The sequence below is a fragment of the Tachypleus tridentatus genome, chromosome 10 (genome assembly GCF_004210375.1).
Source record: "Tachypleus tridentatus isolate NWPU-2018 chromosome 10, ASM421037v1, whole genome shotgun sequence".
Taxonomy (NCBI): Eukaryota; Metazoa; Arthropoda; class Merostomata; order Xiphosura; family Limulidae; genus Tachypleus; species Tachypleus tridentatus.
Genome location: NC_134834.1, coordinates 71,725,220 through 71,753,080, shown reverse-complemented (window position 1 = coordinate 71,753,080; position 27,861 = coordinate 71,725,220). Strand labels below are relative to the sequence as shown.

General features: G+C 34.5%; 1 pseudogene across 1 annotated transcript in view; it reads left to right on the top strand.

Annotated features, from left to right (window-relative positions):
* Positions 1-27,861, top strand: part of LOC143228377 (netrin receptor UNC5C-like) — a 116,903-nt pseudogene that overhangs the window by 49,227 nt on the left and 39,815 nt on the right. The window contains exon 6 of the transcript XR_013015323.1: positions 24,133-24,297. The product of XR_013015323.1 is annotated as a netrin receptor UNC5C-like (transcript). The remainder of the gene's footprint in view (positions 1-24,132; positions 24,298-27,861) is intronic.

The following is a 27,861-nucleotide window of genomic DNA, read 5'->3' as shown; positions in this document are numbered from 1 at the left end:
TGCATTAGGCTTTTACGTCATAGAGGCTTTATTCAATTTCTCCTGTCCCCCGCTGGTACAGCAGTAAGTTTTCGGATTTACAACGATAAAATCAGGAGTTCGGTAGACTCAGCAGATAGTCCAATGTGGCTTTGCTATAAGAAAACGCAGACACACACACACACACACACACACTCAATTTCACCTCTGGTGAAATAACATTTCAGTAGATCTAATTTAAACTTCCAACATTAAAGAGGGTATTTTATTTGGTTACTTGGATGATTCTATTTAAGGTTTCTATCATTAAATATGATGTTAAATTTGGACATTTGTATGATCCAGTTTAGGGTTTTAACATTCCATACAACATTTTACTTGGACATTCGGATAGGGCGTTTCACTCGTAATCTGAGGGTCACGGGTTCGAATCTCCGTCACACCAAACATGCTCGACCTGTCAGCCGTGTGGGCGTTATAATTTACGGTCAGTCCCACTGTTTGTTGGTAAAAGAGTAGCCCAAGAGTTAGCGGTGGGTGGTGATGACTAGCTGCCTTCCCTCTATCGTTATACTACTAATTTAGGAACGGCTAACGCAGATAGCCCTGGTATAGCTTTACGCAAAATTAAAAAAAGCAGAAGTTCCGATTAAGGTTCTCTTATTAAATACGAGCCATATACAGGGTATTCGGAAAGTCACTGTGCAGTTTTGTAATCATATTTTATTCAGTCTATTTCAAGCCAGCAACTGATAGCAGTGTTTAGAAACAATATAAGAAGGATCCAAGCCTGTATTGATGCCAACGGGGGTCACTTTCAACATTGTTTATAACTGTCATTCACATTTACCTCCTGTATTCTATATTCTATGTCTGTTAAATATATAATAAATATATAAGTGCACAGTGACTTTCCGAACACCCTGTATAATTATGAGACGCTAGTGACGGTGTGAAAAGACAACCTTGCAATGGGCAGTGATCAGAATTCAGACGCGTAGGCCAGATTTCCTTTACCCCCCCCCCCTCGAAGGCTTATAGTAAGATCCTCATAATCTTAATAGTGTGTCAGGTTTTATAACGATGGCGAGAGTATTATTTTTCTCAGATAGTTCTTTCATGTTAGTTTTGACCCCTTCCCTTCTCATGGTACAGTCTAAGCACGATTTTCCTTTTTGTTTCTTAACTAATCTCGAAAGCACGGTCAGAGTTTGTGGGAACGAACAGAGTCAAACAGTTCCAGGCGACCACCGGCATTATATGTCATCTCCTTATCAGATTTTCCTTAGTTCTCTGGGAAGTTCAAAGGCCAGCTCGTCGACATCTCGTGCATGCTAACGTTATGTACAGGTGGAATGAAGTACTGGCGACATGAACTAGCTATTTTCAGCCGAGTTTGTGTCATCGCTGCAGATACTGATAGGGCATATGGTTTAAATCGCGGTTACACACGCAGATAACCTCATATTTCACGACCTAGTTGTTTGTTGCAGTGTTTGTGTCATCACTGAAGACCCTGACAAAATGATTGTAACGCGCTAAATTACAGCAATGACAGTAGTGAGAGTTAACTTAATTTGTAGCGACCTTTTAACTATTTTTAACAGTGTTTGTGTCATTCTCGCAGATACGTACAGGACAGTAGTAAAGCGTTAAATCATGACAAACACACTGGTGATAGTTAACATCATATCGCACAAACTAATTGTTTTCAGCAGAGTTTGTGTCATGACCGTAGATTCTGACAGGACAGTTGTAATGATTAAAACCATGTCAGAGACAATAAGGATACGTCACCGTAATACCAACAATTTCACTCGAGCTTTCGGCGTCTGTTCAGCCTGGGCGTTTACGTTTGAAATGCAGATAGGTCTAAAAAACGCTGAAATGCAATCACATAAAGTAATAAACAACATGAACAAGGCACATGAGTTTAAAGGATGAATCGTAAATCAAAATCTGTCCTGCAGCTGATTCATTACAGGTGAGACTTAGAAAGATACTCGAGTCAAAAAGTAAATTTCTTCTGAAGCATTAAGTTGTTTGGTGAGCTTTAAAATCCACTAACCTTAATCTGGGCCACAACAGGGAAGTATTCAAACATATTTTGGTTTGCCGTAAAGGTTTTGTTTACGTTAGACATTGTTGAGGGCATTAATTGTTTGAAAACAATATTATTAAAATAAACTGTAAATACACGATAGGAATAATTTATTTTTCTTCTTTGACTTTTTTTTTTCTATTCGGGATGATATTGTATGCCGCGAAAATTTATGAACTGAAGCAGTTCGGTTAATAAAACACATATCAATAATAGTACGAATATTATGAATGAATTATGACATTAGAAAAAAAATGAAATTTTGCTTGTACAAGGATTTACTTTTTTTTTTGTTCTTCATCAAATAACGTCGCGCAGTGTTTGGAAATGGCGGTTGAAGCTTCAATGAAAGAAAAATCCCGAGCGAAACTGAGATCGTTAAGAAACTTCTATCCAACAGCGCCACCTCGAGTCTGGCCTGTTAAATTTTGTTTTTTATTTTACTTTTTTTTTTTTAAATCAAGCAGTGATACAATAAATCAACCCACCCAAAGACGAATATTGTATTAATTAGTTATATTAATTATATTCGTTTTCGTGAGTTGATTCTTGTAAAAAGAATAAAGTGTTATATTTATATGCAAAAACGGCTCGTTTGGGTTGAGAAAATATTTTACATAGAAGAGCGAACAACGTTTCGATCTTCTTCGGTCATCGTCAGGTTCACAAAGAAAGAGGTAACTGACCGGAAGCTGACCACAAACATTCTGACATATTCTGTTTATCCTGTCTTACATGATTCCGACACTCAGTTACACAACCCCTTTCAAACATGTGGTCAGCTTCCGGTCAGTTACCTCTTTCTTTGTGAACCTGACGATGACCGAAGAAGGTCGAAACGTTGTTCGCTCTTCTATGTAAAATATTTTCTCAACCCAAACGAGCCGTTTTTGCATATAAATTTCTCAACAAGTGGGTTTCTCGACATCACTGAAAGTGTTATATTATTATATGCTGACTTGATCACGATAATCAGCTCCAACATAAATAAATCAAACATTTAGAAAACATCACTTATGTCACTTCTTTAAGACAAATACATCTTTCGGAAGTTCAATTTCGGACATTTTCGTGCCAACTACAAAATACACTATCTTGTTTTAAAGTCGTATGAAATGTACATAAAAATCACTTAAGGTCATGTAAATACAAACTTTTGCTCCCCGCTAGTAGAGAGGTAAGTATGCAGGTTTACAACGCTAAAATCAGGGGTTCGATTCCTTTCGGTGGGCTTAGTAGATAGCCCGATGTGGCTTTTCTATAAGAAAACACACACACAAACTTTTTCGGATACACAAATATAATTTTTAACATTTTTCTTTATTTGATTTTTATTAAGGCTGTTATCTCATAATTATGCATGATTGGCTAGTTTGCAGGCGAGTTTACCATTCCACCGTATTACCACCGTCATATTACATGATGGTTCCAAGTGGACGCTACCTTACTTATCTGGTATTGCTGGATAGTTTCAGTTGTACTGTTCATACTCCTGTCATATTATTCAGTTAACTCTGGGTAACTTCTACCCATATTATTGTTCTCGCTTTCAGTTGTCGTTCCTTTTATCTATATGATATGGTACGTTCATTCCTATAGTTGTCGTAACACTTACTTTTGTCATGTGGCTTGCTGGTTCCTCTGTTATATTCTTCATTTCTGAGCAGTCAATGTTTTCCTTTGTTATTGAAAGTAGTATAGATTTACTTGCAAATTTTACTCATTTTTACTTCAACAATTAATAGGATATTGTATTTCAAAAAGTTTATATTTATAATTCTCGTAATTATTACATTAATATTTTTTTCTGTGTTTTAATTTTTTAAAGATTTCGTTCGCTCCCAACTGTTATAGTTTGATCGTTTTTCCATATATTTACGGTTACGTTAATTTCATGTATACCTTATTTAGACACACTAATAGTTTATCGTAAATAATTTTTGTCATCTTAATTAATCTTTAATGCTATTTTTATAAAGTTGTGTTTAATTAGTGGATTTTTACAGTTTAGAACGAGTAAAATAAATAAAGCTGTATGTATAATATTGTTTTATGTACAGTAACAGGTAAAAATAACCAATTTCAATAGAAAGCTACCCTTGAAAACTATTGGTAAAAACGTTTCTATACCCAATACCTTTTCCGAGAGAACTTGTGATAGATGTTCATTCATAGCTTCCAAAAACACGCTGCATTATGGAAACATACTGAAAGATGTTACATTATATTGAAACAAAACAATGTATCTAAGTTTGTCTTGATATTGCACGTATATATAATGTGATTTCTGCCTTAAACTTTGAACTTCAGTCATCTCTGAAATAAAATTGTTTCTTTGATTTAATGCTGCACAAAGACGTTAGGGAGGACGATAAAGGTAAGTGATTATTTTTATGTAAGGCTACAGATTATTGGTTAATGCAACTGAAAAAGGTTACATTTTATTAGATGATATATTTAACAAAGGTTACATTTGATTTGATGTGTAATTAACAAAGGTTACATTTTATTAGATGACATAATTAAGAACAGTTACAGTTCACTGGATGAGATATAAGAAAGGTTCCAGTAACTGAAGGTAAGGATGTTTCACGCAAGTGGAACTCCCTGCTGAACCTATTGCGTCTTCAGTTAAAATTAGTGTAACATAAGATAGTTCTACCATCTCTTTAATTGAATGATTTTACGGTCAAGTAGGGGAAAGCTGAATAAATATTAAAATGTCACCTAGTTATCATTATGTGAGGAACACACTTAGCAGCAGATACTTTGTTTTTAAGCTATAATTTTATAGACTTGACTCACTGTTATCGTGTACTACCTTAAAGTATGATGCCATACTCTTCTTCTGCTTTTATACTTAATGAATTTGTTTCTCTGCATATACTAATATCCTTGTGCTAATGGCTCAACATCTGATGTGTCCGTACAAACATTAATGGTTTAACTGTTGTAGCGTGTATAGAGATATTAGACTAAAAATTTATAGTGTCCATTTAAATATTGAACCTTCAGTTTGTAAATTTCCACACGAACATTAATGGTTCAGCATTTTTGGTATTTAACTGGCACGAAATAACATAAATATTCTGAGATGTGTTTAATGCCTCTTACCCCCATACAGTTGATTTTGAAACGAACTATAAGTAAGTGGGTGGTAATGATGTGACCACGACAACTGAGTGCCTTGGTTGCATCTGAACGTGCACCTTCTATCTGTAACATTGATATCTATGGTACGACAAGAAAATGAATCATTTTATTCAGTACCACTACATATGTTAGATGTATTTGAAACTGTGGTTGTTTAAGCATAATTTATATTTAGTTTACCGTTTGTTTTTACTTGTTTGTTTTGCGAGTCTTTGAAATCCTATTAACAAATGATAAACACGTGGTAATATCATTGATAAACTGGTGTGAATTTAACTAGAGAATTGACTATTATATTGTCTTATGATAGATACGCTACAACCGTGTATTAACAACTGTCGATACAGTTTTATATGTTTATCATAAGTTTTTACTCTTTAAGCATATTCACGAACTGAATTTAAAAAAACAACAACGAAAAGAGGAGGAAGGCGTGGCATGTTCGTATTTGTTTGGAAATCATAAAATAGCAAGAAGGAAACAACTTAAGTTGTGGATAACGTTTTAAAAATAGTTCTTGTCAAGTGTTACTTGTCCTTTGTAAACTTTAATCAAATGACACAGCCTTCGTACCTGACGCAGGTCTTCGCTTTTAGTTGAGGCGTTTTGTGTGCACAATTATGAGAAGAGGCTTGTAGTGGGCATGTTAAGGATTATTGTGCTGGAAAAGAAAAGAAATGTTTGTTTTATTACATCATTTTATTTCTCCTAGTTAAATGTTTTAAGTATAATTAACTACGATGACAGTCACTCCCGACAGTTTCTTGTCTGCCAGTTGTTCTGTCACTATCTCCAACACAAATTAATCTACCACTAGCGCAATCGTAAAATAATTCCAGTCTGTTTCTATGGCTAACTATATTGCAAACTGATCCACTCTTTGTCACTAGCGTAATCATAAATTAATTCCAGTCTCTTTCTATGGCTAACTATATGGCAAACTGATCCACTCTTTGTCACTAGCGTAATCGTAAATTAATTCTTGTCTCTTTCTATGGCTAATATATTGCAAACTGGTCCACTCTTTGTCACTAGTGTAATCGTAAATTAATTCTAGTCTCTTTCTGTGGCTAACTATATTGCAAACTGATCCACTCTATGTCACTAGCGTAATCGTAAATTAATTCCAGTCTGTTTCTATGACTGACTACATTACAAACCGATCCATTCTCTATCACTAGCGTAATCGTAAATTAATTCCAGTCTATTTCTATGGCTAACTTTAGCGTAAACTTCTAGGAATCAATATCTAATGGTGACGTTTCGTTCATTCTGTCTGCAGCATGCGAGCAAGCAGATCCCAATGCGAATATTCATAACGTACGTTGCAGTCTCGTGGTAAGATCAGTTCGATCGTTCCGCTATATATAACTCAATACTGTCATCGCTATTTAGAATAAATTTTTGAGTTCACTGACCGATGTTGATTACAGGCCGAATCCTAAACATTACCTAAATCTTCCTAAAACAAATTCTTGGTTTTATTTTTCTCATTTTTTGACCTTTTATTTTGTTTGTTTTCAAGAATCTATTGTTTGAAATGTTATCTCACTCTTATTAATTTGAATAGTGTTTGTTTGTGTGTCTGTGTGTGTTTAGTGCAAATATACACAATATTCTTTCTATCTGCACTTTACCTAAGTGTGGAAATACAACTCCGGATTTTAGTTTTTCAACTCAATGAAATTACCGCTGTCCCACTGGGGCACATTTTGAGTTATAAAAAATATCTAAGAAACAATGTTATAAAGGTAAATTAAAAAAGCGTTAATACATAAGCATTTCGAGTATTTATTAACCTACTATGCCCTCTGGTGGCTCAGTAGTAAGTTTGTTGGTTTATAATTAAGAGTTCAATATTTACTGTGGGTATAACTAGGATATCCCGTTGTGTAATTTTGCGTTACAAAACAAAATTACGAAGTATTAATCATTTTTTTTGGGGGAAGGGGAATGCGGTTGTGGGCGAGTTGATTATACATTGTATTTTTGTTTGTATAAAGTATTATATTTTGTATTTTTGTTTGTGTAAAGTATTATAGTTTGTATTTTTGTTTGTATAAAGTATTATAGTTTGTATTTTTGTTTGTATAAAGTATTATACATTGTATTTTTGTTTGTATAAAATATGAGGTTTTCTTAGTCTTCATGTTTTCCGATCGCTCTCGCCCCTTTTATCTTAGCCAAAGAGGCTATAACGGTTAAATTAGTGGTTCGATTTCTCCAGTGCTGATGTCTAAGTGTGCATCTTTACACTAAGTAATAAGCAAACTGTTTGTTTTCTAGTGATACAACGAGAAAGAGATTTAAAGTTTCATCCGGTAAATATTTGGACACTGCAAAACTAGCATTTTTATTTCTGTGTGATTGAATCTCGCCTACGAACATGCTCACCCTTTCAGCCATGAGGGCATTATAATGTGACGGCCATTCCCTCTTTCCATTGGTAACTCGTAACCTAAGAGTTGGCGGTTGGTGGTGTAGACTCTAGTCTAACATTTCTAAATTGAATTTTCTGTTTGATTGGAATTAAGCACATAGCTACACAAAGGCTATTGTGCTCTGCCCAACACGGGTATCGAAATCTGGTTTTTAGCAGTGTGAGTCGGCAGACATACTGCTGTGCTACTGGGAGGTTATTTTAGGGACGACTAGCACAGATAGTTTTCGAGTAGTTTTACGGGAAAATTCGACATGGAAATAGTTTTAATTCTAAATTTTACTTTTTCTACATAATTGTAATTAGCACTTTCAGTAATCTAAAATAATATATTTCCAAAGGTCTTTTTGGCAGTGAGCTTTCATCCTGAAACTTATGTATTGCCCTAGATTATTTTTATTGCTCAGTATATTAACGTATTTTGTAAGTTCGTTTCTGAACTTCGCGCATAGCTACAGGAGGGTTATCTGCGCTTATTTTGTGAGACAACTTGATGTTAATGAACCAACAAGGACATAAATATCCTCAATATCCATAGTCGATTAAAAGACTGATTTTCGAAATGATAATCCAATAAATAGTCTATGAAAACAAAACGTGACTGAAAAAAACAACTGTAACATTATGATAAAGTACCGGCAACTCGATTTCCTGCAATATTACGTAAATTTTACAGTACAACATAAAATACTGACATTCATAACATCTAGTATCTTAAAGAAAGTAGCTGTGTTGAACTTACGCTGTGTGAACTTTTTTAATACCAGTGACAATTCCCCTCCTATCGTTTGGCCTTCCATTTTCTCAACAGAAAGTTTACAGGTTTTTGAGTCATCATGCTAAATACTGGTTTTGATAACCGTGATGAGGTGAGCACAAAAGACCCATCGTTTTTCAAAAAAAAAAAACAACAAATTCTTTGGATTAATATTTATAGGAAAACCCGAAATATATTAAGAATTTAAATTAAGACAAAGCTATTGGAAGTAAAAGATAACATACCAGTTAACTGTAATAACTGTTTGTTACTGGCTTATAGAAACTGTTCCAACCATTGCTGTGTCTGTTGTATCCAAGTCGACGACCAGGAGAATTTTGAATTGAGCTAAACGCGTTGTTGGCGGAGTATGACAAATATTGTGTGTTTGGAATATTATTATTGTTATACAGATTTCTTCCAATTTATAAACATTTTTAAGGAGTAGATTGATAATGTAGTGTTTAAAAATGTACTTATGCTAATGTGATGTTATTACAGATAAAATTGTAAAAATTTTCAGTAAGGCAACTTTTTGCACATTTGTTTTACATGTATCAGGGTCTATATTAGTATTTTCAGTGAAACGTTTTATAAGTTTTCTTTCAACGCAGAAGAAAAGTATCAGTGACCTGTATAAAGACACTGGGCCCGGCATGGCCAAGCGCGTTAAGGCGTGCGACTCGTAATCTGAGGGTCGCGGGTTCGCATACCCATCGCGCCAAACATGCTCGCCCTTTCAGCCGTGGGGGCGTTATAATGTGACGGTCAATCCCACTATTCGTTGGTAAAAGAGTAGCCCAAGAGTTGGCGGTGGATGGTGGTGACTAGCTGCCTTCCCTCTAGTCTTACACTGCTAAATTAGGGACGGCTAGCACAGATAGCCCTCGAGTAGCTTTGTGCGAAATTCCAAAACAAATCAAAGAAAGTCATGTGAGCTATCTGCGCTGCCTACCTCGGGGAATCGAACCCTGGTTTTGGTGTTGTAAGATCGTAGACTTACCGTTGACCTGCAAGGGGACCAAACTTATTGGTAAATAACATTTGGCTAGATAATACCGAAACAGATATACAATGTACGAGTTAAAATCGGTCAACAAACTGAAGGCAGTTAAGCCTCTTAGCTAACAAAATTCAATTTCTTTTCAAACAGTAGCACCAAAAACATCATAAGGATGAGCAAAACATACCAGTATTATACATACAAGGAACTAAAAGCACTAACAGTACTTTTGTATAAATTACTCGGGAATTTCAGATTAATGAGCAAAACTGTGGAATAGCAAAGCATTAACGCCCTAGAAATGATCAGTATCACCATTCAGAATGTTTTTTTTAACCATATAGAACATAAGTTTTTCTTTGTTGCAAATGGAACAATTTTTTAGGAATAAAAACCCAAATAAACAAGCTGTTGATACAATAATGATAAATTTTTACTCTTAACATTCGTTTGTTTGTTTGTAGTTAAGTACAAAGCTTCCCAATGGGTTATCTGCACTTTGCTCACCACAGGTATTGAAACCCGGGTTTTGGCATTGTAAGTCCGCAGACATACCGCTATGACATTGGGGAGGCTGGTGCATTGGTATTGGCAATAATGTCTCGTGGTGTAATATATGGGAGTTTATCACAGGTGTTAAAATATTGGTTGAAATAATTCTGATAATGCCGGTTGCAAAAATTAATCAAAGCGTTCTCTCTCTGACTTGCCAAAAATGAATAGTTTTAAGCTGAACGCTTAAAATAAAACATATTTCTCTAAATATCAGAATTTCTATTCCTCATGTAAGTCCTGGTTGGCATTGTGTTGGAAGGATAACAATTGAACACGAACCTTGAGACCTAATTACCTGCCATTTAAACACTGTCCCTTCAAGTACTTGATATTGCAAATTGTATATTTTCAGTACTTGATGTTGCAAATTGTATATTTTCAGTACTTGATGTTGCAAATTGTATATTTTCAGTACTTGATGTTGCAAATTGTATATTTTCAGTACTTGATGTTGCAACTTGTATATTTTCTTTATCAAATGCTCAGCTTATCTGCGAAGTTTCAATAGGCTTGAAACTTCCAAGCTCTATGTATATTTAGATAAACAGATAGGTCAAGATAAACTGCTAGGCTGTACGAAAGCTTGGATAGCTACATAAGAAAGTATCACTTTGTGTGTTGGTCCAGCATGACCAAGTGACTAGGGCGTTCGACCCTTAATGTGAAGGTTGCGAGTTTGAATCTCCGTCATACCAAACATTCTTGTGCCCTTTCGTTGATAAAGGAGTATCCTAAGAGTTGTAAAGGTCGTAATGACCAGTTGTCTTCCCTCTAGTCTTGCACTGCTAAATTAAGGACGTCTAGCAGAGATAATCATCGTGTAGCTTTGCGCGAAATATCAATAAACAAATGGATTGTGCATTTTTGGATAACGACATGGGAAATCAGATTGTGTGAATGTTTGGATGGCGATATAGAAAACGTTTCGATAGGTGGACAGGAAATTATAATGTAATTTTTGACAAATAACCAGGAAGTTGTTAAGGGGTAGTTTTGGATGAATAGACAGGTAGAAAGGAAGCTATACGATTTTTTTTATATACATAAACAATGATAAAAGCTGTTTTTTTATGTTTTTAAGTTTAGCGTATGTATGTACACCACTGTTATCTTTACCAACGTTAGTGTCATTTCATAATAGGACGAATAATTACTATTCGTGGCATCTCATTGAAATACAAAGGGTTCAGTTTGTTATATTGAAATGATCCTGTAGCCTTTTCTTGTTGTAACAGTCCCTGTTGTCACCTCCAGTTGTGCTATCTGACGACCTTGGCAATGCCCTTACAGAGTACTTCCATTGCAATAAGTTTCATTGTAATTCTGCCATGCCCAAAGCACCTCATTCTCTCTTGCATACTATCCATAATCTGTTTTGTGTGCGAAGATGACGGTTTCCCAGCGTCCGTTTCAGTAGTCTTATCGCAAAGAAATTAATAAGCACTGCAATCCGCAACTTGACCAACATGTCGCCATATGGAGTATCATGAACACCCATTTCATTCTCCAGCCTCTTGAAATATGCGACTGTTGACGTGAGATATGACTGCAATAATTACCCTGATAAACCCATTTTCTTTGGCCTCAATACCAAAGATTGATCATTCTTAATTATGTTGCACGCTGTTGCCTGGAGCAATTGGGCAGTTTTACCACTGACCTTTTGTTTCGTGGACTCTCACCGGCTGAAGGAAGCTGCAATTTGCGTATAACGGCAAGGTAAGACTTACGGTAATTATATTTCTGTATAGACTCTAAAGTTTATCCATATTCCTTTGTTTTCCACCAAGTGCAATAAATTTCATTTTATTGAAAATTCTAAATTCCAATCTGAAGACTTCTTTATGATCTTATTGAAAGAATAATTTATTTATGGAAGATCTGTCAGATACTCTTACCAAAAATAACCACATTTTTATGACCAATGTCAACACGACACATGTAAGTAGCTCTTAGCCAACGCAACTTTACATTTGTTGTGGCGATTACGTGACGTATCCATTTGCGTATATTTATAATCGTTTTAACATAACGAATTATCCCTCTAGACATTGAATTTTATGACAACATTTTCAGCTAAATATCAACGCATACAAAATGGTGGACATTTACACTTTGCATAAAGATAGTGCTATTGTATGTGTGTATGTATATATATATTTTATGAAAACAACATTTTTTGTATGTAATTCACTGAGATATTACTTGAATTGCTAAGTATGATAGTGACTCTTGATCCCAGATCTTGTCATTCCCCCTTCCTCCTTTATTGACAGTTTAAATGCTGCTTACGCACGAGTGTAGGCGTAAGTCGAAAGCTTTCTTCTTTGGCAGGATATGTTGGCTCGGAAACTCTGGAGAAAGCCAGCACTTAAAGTGACTCATCTTGCGACGTTGCGGTAGTCAAACGTGAAAAAGTACCTTCATAAACATCGTCAACGAGTTTCTGTCCATATACACTCTTTTAACTCCGATCCGAGAAAGGATGCTTGGAATTTGTTGAATTTCTTTATTTGATTGCTGATGGAAAACGAAGTAATTTCTGATATGTCAGCAACGCTGACCTGGATTTGATTTTAAAGCTTTATTTTTAATTTTAGTGTTCTATGTTATCTAGTTTTTTCATGCGAGATTTCTAAGCCTGACTGCCTGTGTGTAATTAACACGTATTGACAATCAAAAACAGGGTATAAACAGATTAGACTCCTATACAAGTAAGTGAGCTTGATATGAAAAGTTCTGTCTGTTTCGTTGTATGCAGAATTATGCACTTTATAATATGTTGTGTTCTTTTCAGTTTTTCTTCTTCGTTGAATAAATTTTACTCTGTTGGATTTCAGCTGTTTTTCTAAGGATGTTTTCGGACTCCTCACTTTTACGAAACGCGGATGTTGATAGGTTTATTGTCCGCCACAACGTAAAATGAGTTTGTTACTTTCGCTTTCCTTTGCGAGAAGGAATTATTTCGATGAGACATTTGTCATGGAAGGAACAACTTGCTCACAAGCTGAGATTCGTTTTACAGAAGCAATACAGGTTATATATAAATTGGTGAAGTGATTCACTGATGACAAACTCGTGAGATACTGTCTAGACTACAGCGTAACTGTATTCTCCAATTAACTCAGTACAGAGTTTAAACATGCATATATCTCCCACCCACTGGCACAGCGGCATATCTGCGGATTGGCAGTGCTAGAAACCGTATTTCGATACCCGTGGGGGGCAGAACACAGATATCTCATTGTGTAGCTTTGTGTTCAGTTAAAAAAAAAAACACATACATATAGTACACAGAAGAATTATTACACCATGGAAAGATCATGGCAATATAATGTAGCTTTAAACCTTGTGCCACCCAAGAGTTTATACAGGTAGCAATAAGTTTAAGTTTCAGAATATATCTACGGATAAAGTATCTTTTTAAAACATACGACACGTAACTTCAAAATTGCCTCCCAGTAGGGCAGTAGTAACTTTACGGTCTTACAAGATTAAGACAACAGCGAATTTGCTTTAAAACAAACACATACGACTTCAGAATTCAGCAGAAATGCACACGCAAGAAAAAATTTCTTTAACATTCATGGAAGCACGTGTTTCGATAACGTGACTTCAAAATTAAATATAAAAGCACCAAATATTTTTTCCCGAAAATATTTCAGTTTTGGATAAAACAATACATGTTCTAAAATCAGTAAACTAAAACATTTATTGAAGAAGCTAGAGTTAAAGTGATTATAGCATTCTTCATTAACCATATGCATAAGGATAACAGCATGTACTCCATTATCCAATCTTAGCCCTAATAGTATGCCGATTTTTTGTTCTTGTGTTCAAACTATAGCTGTCCAATTACTCATTTTTAATTTAATCCTTTCTGTTATACAATATATGCTGAGCGGACGCTTTTGTTAATTTAGAAAATCAAAACCAAGTTAATTATTTTATTTAATATTGTAATAAGAAATACACGACCATAAAATTCAATTTGTAACTTGCAAATTAATCTAAATTTTATTTGTATTTTTTGTACTCATCCGTTCAACATAATGAGTGGGTTTTATGGAGGATGCTTTCACTGGATTGTATAGTAATTTTTCATGTTTTTTTATGTATTCTTCATGTGTAACTTAATTCAATTGTTAACAACCAGTGCCTTTCATTTTGCACCCTCTCCTCTTTACGCGCTTTCAAAAGTCTTTCAACCGTGAACTGGCGATGACTTCCGAGAGTCATGGGAAGCAGCCCAGAGGCGCAGAGATCTATGGGAAGAGATGTCTGTGAATGTTACAGCATGAATTTTTATTTTAATCTTGCCGAGGAACGTGTGGGTCCACGTGGATGTGAAGAATGATGTTTTACTTTAATGGATGCTAATAACACATGTATCTGGTACATGTACCACCGGTGGCCCTCGAAAAAGGCAGAAAACAAAAGGGAATCCCCGCTTTAAGAAGTATTGGCTCCTACCCCTGAAATCGACTTATTAACGTGGAGTCTCATCTTCGTATTAAGCTCACCAACATCGAGCTGGACATCCCTGACCAACTGTGTGGTCACAAGCAGTTCAATCCCTCATATTGAACAATCATGAACTTGTTTATTTCCAGGTACATATGCAAATTTGAGCGTTTGTTTGTTTTGAATTTTCCACAAAGCTACATGAGGGGTATCTCAGCTACCCATCCCTAATTTAGCAGTGTAATACTAGAGGGAAGGTAGCTAGTCATTACCGCTCACCGCCAACTCTTCTGCTACTCTTTTACCAACGAATAGTGAGATTGGTTGAAAGGGCGAACACATTTGTTGTGAGGGGATTCAATCCGCAACTCTCAAATTACGAGTCAAACGCTTTTATCACCTGGCCATGCCGGACCCAAAATTTAATTATTGCTGTACAATTATGCTTAATGGACAATATTAATAAAATCCATAAGATCCTGTGCATCTTTTTCTGTACATTATGTGTATTATTACACTGACTATGTGACGGACCCCCAGTGGCTCAGCGGTATGTCTGCGGACTTACAAAAACCGTGTTGGCCAGAGCACAGATAGCCCATTAAGTAGCTTTGTTCTTAATTCAAAACAACAACGACTATGTGACTATCCTCCTGTCTGGCGTTTGTTGTGGCTTAAGGTTTGGAAAACACTTCAGTAAATTATGGTTTCACTCGTTATTAGCATCTGTACTGTACAAAGATGATATTCATTTGGATATGTGACAGAATGTTTTTTTTTCCTGAGGGATGTCACTAATGTACAGCTCCATTTGTTATTAGCATCGGTGCTGTACAAAGATGATATTTTCTTGCAATACAGTGTTATCAGGACATTAGATTGATAAGTCACTATGCAGAGCCAGTGGACACTTAAATAGACATTAAAACTATAAGTCGAAACCAGTATAAATCTTTTGGAAATATCTTTACGACCTACTTTATACCATTACTTGTATCACTAGCGAAATGACAATAAATTGTCCGACTTTTACAGACACCTAACATGACATGTCATTCTTTCAACTTGACGACAAATTTTTCTTGTTTCATGCTACAGACCTTTCGTACGACTTTCGAAAGTATGTCTTCTGCTTGATTATGTTCTGGAGGAGAAACCTGTGGCAATAGTTCTATATCGTTTTGTACACTGTTGGATTACAACAATGTTTTAATGAAATTACCTGTTTCAGCTACAATGGACCACTCGTGTTCTGGAGTGACTTTCAGCAACAAGTCTGACACATATTTTGCCTACATCTGGTGCGCAACTGGTAGCTGATCTGGAAAAGAAGTATTTTCTCCCTGCTGAAACGATGCTATTCAAACATTTAATGTTCATCTTGTTCATGGAGTCACTTTATAATCAAGAGATAAGATAATTTCGAGTCGAAATTTTCTGTAATTAAACCCTGCGAGAATGGGTGACAACAATAAAACTGGTTCCAAATCTGTTTATTGGTAATGCAAAATGCTAAGTAGCTAAATAAAGTTTTATGTAAAGCGAACTTTTAGTGTTGAATGTAGTAGAATATTATTAGACACATCTATGTTGAACACACAGACATATATCTTTTTATTGGAGTGAGTGTTTTTAGTGAAATAAAAATAAATGCTGACCCAAAGCATATTCTGTTATGTGTGTATCAGCCATATTATGAAACCAAATCAGCATAAAAAATTATGAAAATTTATTCTTTTATTTTGCTGAAATCCTAATCATTTTGGCATTTATTGGTTATCCTATTTCACTACACGCTGTAATATCCTCTGAAGGCTTATAACGCTAAGAAACGGGTTTCGATACGCCACATGGGCACAGCACAGATACAAAAGAACAACAAAACCCACACTCTGTAGTTATAGTCACGTTATTCATAACTGGTATAAATAAAGATATTTATCGTGTACTACTCACTTCAGATAGTTCAGCGATAGATCTTAAATACCTGTAACACTAAAACTGGAGGTTCGAACCTTAAGAAGGGCTTAGCGCAGATAGCCCATTTTGCAGGTTTGCATTTAGACAATTTATTTCACATGGCGATATATATATGTGATTCCTCTCTGTGGACTCAGCAGACAGCCCACTGTGGCTTTGCTGTAAGACAACACACACATTTATGTTAAAATAACTGTTCAAAATGGCCACCGATAACTTCAAAACATGTTAGTAAAAAATACATGATGTTTCTCTAAATATTTTCCAACACGTTAGCATTGATAGATGCAGCTATAGATATAGTTTGGTGTTTAAAATAATGCATGTTTACAACTCTTACAGAATAAACTTTCGACTTTAGATAATCCCATATGACAAAATCCATAAATATATTATTTGTACCAATTGTAATATCCAGACTTTGTACCACTGTTTTATTTCATCCGCATTGTTTTTTTTTTTCTCAAAGTAGTTCCGGCTATTAATGCTGCGTATGTTGTCATTATATCAATCTTATATGCTGTTATATATTAAAATATTATAATTTAATTCATTACAATTTAATATAGTGAAATAACTGCTATATTTTTCTAATTGGTAGTAATACCTCTTGAAATGCGGATATTATTTCTTTATAAGAGTGAGGTATCACTGCCAACTCTTATAAATAAATAATATCTTCACTTCAAGATAAATCCAGGAGGCATTATTCGGCATTTCAAGTTATACAGGATGCTTGCTTTATAGCCCCTTTTAACTCTCTTTGGAAAGATGGTTCTATGTCTTTTCACTTTCAAAGATTGAAGTTTGATAAGAGATTAAAAACTGAATAATAAACCGTCTTAAATCAAGTAGCGCAGCATGAATTCGAGACGAACCAAACCTCGCTCAAACTGTGAGCTGGAAAACTCTCATAAAGAGTCATATGAATGTTTTGACGCTGTAATTCATGCATTCCGCATAGGTTTAAGAAGCCTTGCAGAGAATTAACTCTGCTATGCGTTCCGGTACTTAGTCCAAATTGACCTTCTCGTGCACGTGAGAAGCCTGGGAATGTGCAGACTTTGGTGGTTTTTATCACGTCCTAGTCGTTAAAGTTATTTGTACGTTATATAAATACATGTTTGTACCACCAGGGTGTCTCTTCCACCGTATCATTGTACTGACTATAGCTGGGAGTCATTTTATAAGGACTATCTTCTGATTAATTTGCTTTATTAAAACGATTAGTCTGACTAGATATTCATGGGGAGTCAGTCTCACGCAACGTAATGTGGATGGCCTAAACACGTGTCTTTGTCTTTGAATATTAACTTGTTGTGTGGGTAAAGATTCATTGTTGAACCAAAACTTTCAAGTTAAGGATTTTAATAATTAACTTGTTTCAATTTCTCTCTCTCTCTCTCTCTTTTTATTTAAAAACTTCCCTGTGGAGTCGCTAAACTGATCGTTAATAATGAAGACTTTGGAAAACATGAGCAAATTACTGTTAAGAAACAACAAAACAAATCCAATTCAGCAAGTCATATGCTAATATTTGTATATTTTATTTCAGAAGCGTGGACCTTTTGTTTACGACCTATTACATTTAGGCGTGAGCGCGGTGAATGGTCACGTTGTTCGATGTATTGTTTGAAAAGGTTGGATAATTTGGTTAAAATATTACAGTGGAGCGCCGTTAAGCCGCGGTATTTGGGGGTCAACCTGCTTAACCGCGGCTTAAACCTTTGTGACTGAAAAGCCGAAGTCGCCAACAGCTCCGCCGAGGAGCCTCATCCGGGCCATTGCGTGATCATTATATCGGATTATCGAATTAAAAATTATACTTTAATTATTGATCACTTTTTTCACAGATTTACCACGGATTAACTTTAATGTATGGCGGCCTCCATAAAACTGACATAGAGAGCGTATAAGGTAGATTAACGGTCGATTTCTATTGTAATATATTTTATTTATTTCCTAAGTTAAAGCAAATCCTTTTAAAATATCCCCTTGAAGTTATAAAGCCAGGATTAAATTCATAAGCCGCGTTTTTACATGTTCTTAAGTTAGCGGTGAGCCGCGATAATCCTCGCTCACATCGCTCACAAGACTTGCTACAGCGGCTTAAGCGATTTCGCGGTTTACTGATCCGCGGCTTAAAGGCGCTCCACTGTACTTTGTTTAGGTATTGTATAAAGGGGCTGAATACTCTGGTTAAGTGTTGCTTGAACATATTAGAAGGTGTTATTTGAAGGAGCTAGACAGTTACTTTGGTTTGTTGGTTGCATGAACGGGTAAGATAGTTACTTTGGTTCGTGGGTTGCTTGAGCGGGTAGTAAGTTTCGAACAAGTCACATAATTCTTTAATTTCAGTCATATTACAATATATCAACTATACTATATCTACATCTAGTGCCAATTAAGCCTTTTACCCAACAATCTTGCCTCATCAGGACAGCTGGGATACAACAGACACTATGGTATTAGAGAGGCTATTTATATTATTAAATTACATGTAACAGCTGTTACGATGTAAACTAAATTACGTCAGTGAAGCGTAATTTTTATCAGTTACTTGGGATAGTGTATTGTCTGATAACTACTATTTAGTGAGTAACTTTAAGTATTGTACTGTTTTCAGAAACTATTCTGCTAACAAGAAATTCCGTAATTAGAAATTAGTTCATATTTTGTTGCTTTTCAAAGACACAGCAATTTTACAGTTTTCTTTCATTGCATTGGTTTCAAAGTAGTAATGTACCTTTACAGAGCTCGTGTTTTTCATTTTCGGTTAAAATAATTTATTGTTAATCTTTAAATATTATTTTCTTCTTTATTCACTGTTAACTTATTATCGAGGAAAGTTAAAGTTAATAGAAATCAACAGCTAAAAATAGCAAAACATTGCCATAAACAAAAGCCATTGCTGACTAGAGTTGGTCAAAGATGAAAGTAAATATTGTGTATGGTACATCTGTTGGCTTGGAGTGGCTCAGGTTAAAGCCACTGTTGACGAAGTTAGGCCCAAAGTTGTTGTTTTAGGGCAGATAAAGCCGATGGTGACTGCAAGCTAGAAAATGCTCAAGGAGCAAATAATTTGCTCGAGTTAGCTTAAGATGAAATTTACTATTGACAAGAGTTACTTAAAGGTGAAAGTTTTTATTTTTAGTATATTAAACATCTCGTGTACTGAATATTTAAGAGAATAAACTAGTAGCTTTAATATTACGTATTGTTCTAATTTTATATAAATATAGGCTCACAGTGGTGAGTAAAAGAAAACTAAAAATACTTTACATACAACATTAATTTGAAACTACAAACTAGTTGGAGGGCCACCAATCTAAAACATCTTTCGCTAAATATATAGTACTCTTAACTAAAAGTGAACTAATTTTTTAAACCACTCATATTAAAAATTTTAACATTTTTTTCATAATACTGTTAGAAGTGTATTTTTTATAAGCTAAGGCTTAATATTTTTATGAGAATTTTTTCCGTTTTGTACGACTATTTCTTCTTCTTAACAGATAACGAAATAATAATGTAACGATCTACTATGTCTGTATTTGTCTGTATTGGGTAACAATTCCCAAACATGGCGAGTGAAAATCACATTTATGAACTATGTCAAAACACATTATTCTTTGCTTTCACTCACGGGTTATTCGAATTACTCACTAATTAACCCAAGTTTTGGATCGAAGTTGCAGTTTCAAACATTTTTTTTTACTACAAACAAAAATAGCTAAAAAAAAGATAACGTATTATATGTAAGTGGTTTCAGTTGCCACATTTAACTTATTTCACTTTATTATGACAAAAAGGTCTTATTTCTGGAAAGTAAAATGAGAAAACAATCTGTTGTTCAAATCTATAACGTCACAGATACGATATTATGTTGTTCAGATTCATAAAGTTATAATTAACACTGTGAGGTGTTCCAGTAGATAACGCTATAAATAAAACACTGTTTTTTTCAAGTCCAGAACATTCTACATGTGTTCTTCAGTAGTGGTCCTCCGCTGGTACAGCGGTAAGTCTACGGATTTACAACTATAAAATTCATGGTTCGATTCCTCTTAGTGGACTCAGCAGTTTGCTATAAGGTAACATACATACACACACACTCTTTAGTAGTATCATGTGGCAATAAAAGTGACAGACAGACAGTGAAAATTGATTAGACTACTGTTTGTTTGGATATCGACGACAGTTATCTCGAAGCTTTCGGATAATGATATTTGGAAAAGCTTAATAAACGGGAAGTAATGACAATCAATTGTAACTCAATTTCAGCTGCATCTGTGCTATCTGTGTATTTCTAACCATGTGAGGAGAATCAGTTTACCAGAGAATGAAACATTTCAGTGCATCCTTTAACTGCTGCTTTCTTTCTCTTTTTTTTTAACAATTATATTCAACCTCGTTTTAAACGCTGACGTCATACTTTATTCTCCAGTTTTTATATGGTGTTAGTCATTCTTTGAACGAGCAGCCAGTTTGCTGTTCATGAGTTTTAAGGGCGGGTACTGTCCACTGATTATTCTGTCAAGGACTTCGAAGCCTTAAACTGTCTACCAACTCACTCAGAAATTATTTCGGTGCTCTAAGTGATATGACTAACACACATACACACATACCTCTCCCGTAATGATGAGTTTATTGGTTATATTATGATTTTATTGCGCGTCAATTTGTATGTGTATGTATATTTTTGATAACGATATACAATATTTCCAGGACGTACAGAGTAAGTTATCGATTGATTAATAAGTTATTTTGTTACTTTTTTCTATTTTCGTTGTCCCTTCGATGTTATTCAGCAATATATGGTGCACGTTTTCTTTCACATTTGTACTGTAATCTAGTAGAGTGTTCCTTTCTAAGGTATTTCAATAGATTATCATTTACTCAGTAGTCTATTACTGTGTTCTTTTGCAAGTCATTTTAATAAATTCTTATTTATTCAACAGTCTATTATTGTATTCCTTTCAAAGATATTTTAATAGATTCTCTGTTGTTCAGTAATATCATAAGTATGGTTGTACATACAGCAAAACTGGTCCAGATGTGCAATACAAATGAAGATCTTAAACACACTGCAAACAACTTTGTAAACAAATCTTTGTAAGTACTTTACACAGACTATTGAGTAATAAATAAACAACTGCAGAGTAATAAGTCATCAAAGTAATTGAGAAAGTCCGTAGATTAAAAACTAAAATTTCACAAAGCTACAAATTTGTCAAAATGACTGGCTAAAGTTGTTGGAAAGGCATAGATCTTTTCAGTCTTCACCTTATTGAAATGTCAATACATATCACTGAATTGCGCTCTCTTGGCTAAACGCGATTTTTTTCAGTTTTATTCGTAACATTGGTAATAGCAAGCAATAAAAACAACCACTTTGTAACACTACTAACGAGTTAACAATATACTGGTAGTCATATTCTATGATTTAAAGCATGATCTATGAGTTTCCAAGTAACAATCCGCCCTCGTATCACGGTTGCATATGCACACACGCTACGTGATCAGTTGGCAGCTATATAAGCTAGATAAAACGTGGATTTTCTAGATTTTAGTTCTATTTCTGATTTAAACTCCGAAAGTGAAGTTTTCAGTTATATACATCTGACTCTAGGGTACAGTGTTGTACAAAACAATGCAATCCTAGCAGTCAGTGCCTAAGACATGAGTTTTCAATATGAGGATTAATGCTTCCACTTCCGAAATTGACACACTTTTGTTCGAGCGTTCTTCTCTGAAGACAAGAACAATAAGTAGTATAATTTATCTATGCATTGTTTTCAAACTAATGGTGGCCTATTGACATCCAAGGTTGTCTTTTGACACAGGATGATTTTTAAAATATGTCTTTCAAGAAAACAAAACGAGAGAAAAGGAAAATCTTATGTTGATAGTTTTAAAAGGTGTTTGTCTCAACTGAGAGACTATTATTTCAAGAATAGAGATAAGGTCATAAACAGTACACTAAATAAGTGAAGCAAGCTTTAGCTATTAATTCAGCCAAAAAAAAGGCTGCCAACCTGGCTAGATGATAAAACAACTATGGCAAATATACTAACAAAACCCAAATAAAGAGAGATAGTTGTAATAGAAGCTAAGAGAAGGATAGGCCTAGAGCCAAGTCATTCTTGAGATTTAGTACTAAGAAAAGGATAGGCCTAGAGTCCAGTCACACACAAAACTTAGTGTCGGAAAAGCTATGAGACAAATGTAAAAACAATTAAATAAAAAGTTAGGAAGATAGGAATGGAAGTACTAAAAAGTAAGGAAACAAATTTTACAGCACACAAATTTAATTAGATACACTTTTCATTTAGTTTGAACAATTACTAAGTTACTAAACACAGATGAAATAAGAATGGACGGAATGATGCAACACCCACTTAGTGGTTGGATTTGTCAAAAACCATCAAGTGTTGCAATGTTAACCTGTCCATTTCTGTCTTGTTTCCCTACTTTTTATGTTTTTATTCCTTCTTCCTATTTTACTTATTTATTTTGTTATTGTGTTTCTTCCAAAGGCCTTCTAATAGATCCCCTCCTATGTAGTAATATAACATAGTATAATGTTCCTTTTCAAAGTCTTCTCATATATTCTTAGTTGTTTCGTAATATACTATTACGATCTTTCCTAATTAATTTGCAATTATTCAGTAATGAAGTATTTGTTCCTTTGTAATGTAACTAATAGATTCCAAATTAATTATTCGTATATTATTGCATTCCTTTCTAAGGTGGCCCGGCATGGCCAAGCGCATTAAGGCGTGCGACTCGTAATCTGAGGGTCGCGGGTTCGCATCCCCGTCGCGTTAAACATGCTCGCCCTTTCAGCCGTGGGGGCGTTATAATGTTTCGATCAATCCCACTATTCGTTGGTAAAAGAGTAGCCTAAGAGTCGGAGGTGGGTGGTGATGACTAGCTACCTTCCCTCTTGTCTTTCACTGCTAAATTAGGGACGGCTAGCACAGAAACCCTCGAGTAGCTTTGTGCGAAATTCAGAAACAAACAAAACAAACTTTCTAAGGTATTCTTGTAAATTCATAATTACGGACTAATATAGCATTTTGTTTCTTTCTGATGTATTCTAATATATTTATAGCTATTTCATAATTTAGTATTAAGTTATTTTCTTATATCTTCTAATAGATTCACAGCCATTCAGTTTTATGTCATTTTTTGTGATTTTGTGACTACGCGTTAAGCCTAACTTCAGTTTGAAATATGTTTTATAATTTGGCAGTTTGATAGTTATGCTTGATTATTTGAATATTTCTATAATCGACAGGACAACTTTTTGTGGCGGATAGAGTTTTTCTACACTAATGGGATGTTTGTTTAATTTTTCCAAAAATAGGTGACATGCATCTCAACCAGAAATAACGAATGAATATAATGGTTTATACGGTATAAGCTGGTACAAAAAGTTTCTGGCTATTCGAAATGCTTAAGACCCACTGAGAGAAAGTTCAAAACATCATTATAAACTAGTCATATTTTATTTGCTTATCCACCCTTCCCTAAAAAAAATACATGTTCTCTTCTTTATAAACACACAATATTTATTCGTTATTTTTGCCTTAATTTAATAAAAAATTATGGGCTTATTTTCCTGACGAGTCATTCATGAAAATTTTCAGTTTAGTTTAGACTAGAAATATATCTATGGTATTTTTGTTTTTCAGCTGTAGATGGGCGATGGACTTCCTGGTCATCTTGGTCAACCTGTGGACTGGATTGTAAACACCATCGCAGGAGATCTTGTTCTAACCCCAAACCTGTAAATGGCGGACGTTACTGTAATGGCAAAGATTTGGCAACTGGCAACTGTACCGGAGGCATGTGCAGAGGTATGATCTTCATTGTTGACATCTGGAAGCACACAAACTAAAACTTAATAAACCTTGAAATATATTAGTAAAGCATGAATAGTAAGTAGGCCCTACATTGTGAACTGTCAGTTGTTTACCTTAAAATAGTACGAGCAAGAAAGTGTAATGTTTACAACAAAAGAAATATTTCAATAACATATGCACAGAACGTAATAAAACATGGCCTCGGTTATAAAATAATGCAAAATGTGAAAATGTATGACGAATTTACGGAATAATTACGAATTGTCAATGAGTTACAAAAGTGAGCAAGATAGATTTTTACAGATTACAGAAAGTTTTTATTCGTGATGACGAGAAACCCACTTGAAGTAAAAATGTATTCTCAAGGTAGCTGGTATGGATATTGAAACTTTAATTAGAATAAAGTACAGAATAACGTTTCGAACTTCTTAGGTCATCTTAAGGTTAATCTGAAAGCTATTCTGTACATTATTATAATTAAAGTTTTTATACCCATACTAGCCATCTTGAGAATACAGAAAGTTTTTATTTTTAAAGTACATCACTCTTTTATGTCCAAATATAGTGTTTATCTACACGTACATGTATACTAAGTTATCCACATCTATTTTTATGAAGAGGTTTGTTTCTTCAACAATAGCTTTTCAACGACTCTCCTGATCTTTCGGGATGTCCTGGTTTGATGGTCAGTTATCGCAATTTGAAAAATATGTGTTGGTAAATCATTCTGGTTGAATGAAAGACCGTTTTCTTCGTTTCCATAATATTTTATAGCTCATCCTTATGATGTTTTAATATATATATTTTTTTTAAATTCGCACTTGATGGATAACATTCTAGAAGCTCTCTTTTATTGATCTCTAGAACAAAGAGGACCACACTAAAAGTAACCCAATGTTACATTTACACCCAAATCACATTTATGGATGTCGTTCGCGTTCTAGAAGCTGTCTTTATTTAACTCTAGATGAAAGAGGACCACACTAATAGTGATGATATGCTACATTTACACCCAAATCACAGTTATGGATAACGTTCACGTTCTAGAAGCTGAGTAACCCAATGCTACATATATAGAAGCCAGATAACACTTATAGATAGTGTTGGCACGTTAAAAAAAACTTCCAGATAAACCTGTAATGCTACATATACATACCAGATCGCATTTGACAGGATATTCGTGTTGGAAATACTAGTCGTCGGAGTGCCTCTAAAATACGTTTTTTCAGCTTGCAACTTGAAAACCAAAGTTAATAAGAATTAATTGCTTTTCCTAACCTGAAAACTATATGCTTAGAATTCCTAAACTACTTATGCAGTAAAGAAAATGTTAAATAAAATTCATTGTTCAAAGATTGTAAAGAGAAAACTGTAGACAAAAATGGCCACTCTTAAGAATTATGAAAACCAAAAATTTACTAGAAACGTTAATTGAAATTGAAGTATTTTAAAATAGTACACACCTATATTTCTGTTTATTTCCTGAATCATACGACTAATAAAACTTGTCTGTTTATTCATTTTTTTCTAAATGATATAACTAATATAAACTGCAGCCAACCACATAGCATGAGCTTTTAGTGTTAAACATAAACATTTAGTGTTAAAATTACACGTGTATTCATGTACAAATTACACATGTATTGATGTTAGAAACAAACATGGATGTTGAGAATTCATAAAATAAAAAAAACAAAACAAACACGTGAATACATAAACCAAATAAATAAAAGCGCACTTAAACACACTTATGAGCTGTTTCGGTTCAGAAAACTTACATAACTATACAAAATAATAACAAACAAACAAAACTGTTACACAAACACACGTTGAACAGCATAGCTTTTAACAACAAACAATAAAAACAACAAAACATCGCGCATATTGGATTATACCGCCATACTGTCTGATTTCCTAACAACAAGAACTAACAGCGTCATGTTTGTTTGGAAAATATCATGTGGTTTTCTGATGCAGTTATCCACATGTTTATTTTAAAAGAAAGTTTTAGGTTGTTATACAGTTGATCAGGGGCGTAGATCCTGGGGGGATAGAGGGTATACATCCCCCCTTCGTTAGGTGAGGGGTATGGTGCATACAATCATCCCCCCTACAGTTTGGTCTGTTGAATTGTTTTATTGCATCACAGGCCTACAAATTGTGTATTTGTTCTTGTGATTCTCGTGTTCTTACCAATCGAATTACATAATTAGGCCTAGGTGTAGGCTTTTTCAGTAGCCGAAATGTACATCTTTAATATAGGCGTGCTTCTGAGCTTTTCGATCTAAGTTATAGTCAGTAGGCCTAAGTATACATCCAAGTATTGTGGCAACAAGATTACTCTGTGACTGCATGTTTACATCTACGCCCCTGCAGTTGATTCAATTATTGGAAATGAAGCGTTGATATTGTAGCAATAATTAATGTTTGCCGTTTTAAACATGATACGATTCATCACTAATATAATGAAACGATATTATCTTTATTTAGGATGAGACAAAATATTTAGAAACGACTTGAAGTTCATGTTTCGAGAAGACATAAATATAAGATAAATTATCTACCCCTTTTGTTCCATTAATCCTATGTTCCTTTTGTTAAAGGAAATTAACCATCTTGTTGTTGTTGTTTTTCTTCTTCTGTGTACCTGTGTGTCCTTTTTGATTTCTTTTTAAGATGTCGGTGTATTCTTAGGTTTTAATTTTCACATCAGTATGGCTCGGAACCTCTCTTAATTTCATTAGAACACTACTAGTTTTGGTGTTCTTGTCGAGTTGTCATGAAGGACAGATATATGATAATGTGTGTGTGTGTGTGTGAGAGAGAGAAACACTATAGCTGTTTTTGTATCACGTGGGTGAGAAAAGTTATTTACTTTATATTACAGGTCAATAAGCAGTCTATTTATCATCCTTTCATGTAATGAAACAAAAGTGTGTAGACAACGAAACTTAGGTATGCTAAAAATAGCAGAAAAATATTCACTTTAAACAAACGAAGGTTTAATAAAAATAATCATAGAAATAATGTATTGATATTTGTTGTTCGAGATGTTTGAAATACAGATTATAATGAGAGAAAGACTTTATTGTAACACTTAGGGTAAAATTAAGTCATTGTTATTTCACACAAGTAATACCTACAGATTTACAAAACGGGTTGTAAGACGTTTGTCATTCTTTGAACTGTTTGCTACACGTGCGATATTCCAAACTGAAAGACAGATTACTGTTCGAATGTTGAAATTTGCTGATGGGAATTGGAACGATTCAGTAATTCAGTTGGTTTGAGAATTTTCAAACGTATATCAATACGCGTTAAGCTTTTTAAAGAAGACAGTACATTGTATGCCTACGCAAGAGTGACTTTCAATTATGTACATGCAACCCGTTCACCCTTCCAGGGATAGACGGTCTTCTTCCGCTATCAGATACGTCTTAAATTTAAACACAAATTTTCTACAATAATCACGATATTGGTTTCAACTTATCTAAACATTAAACGAAAAGAAGACAAAGATTTTGGCCCAAATTCCCCGTATTTTAGAATTACATATAA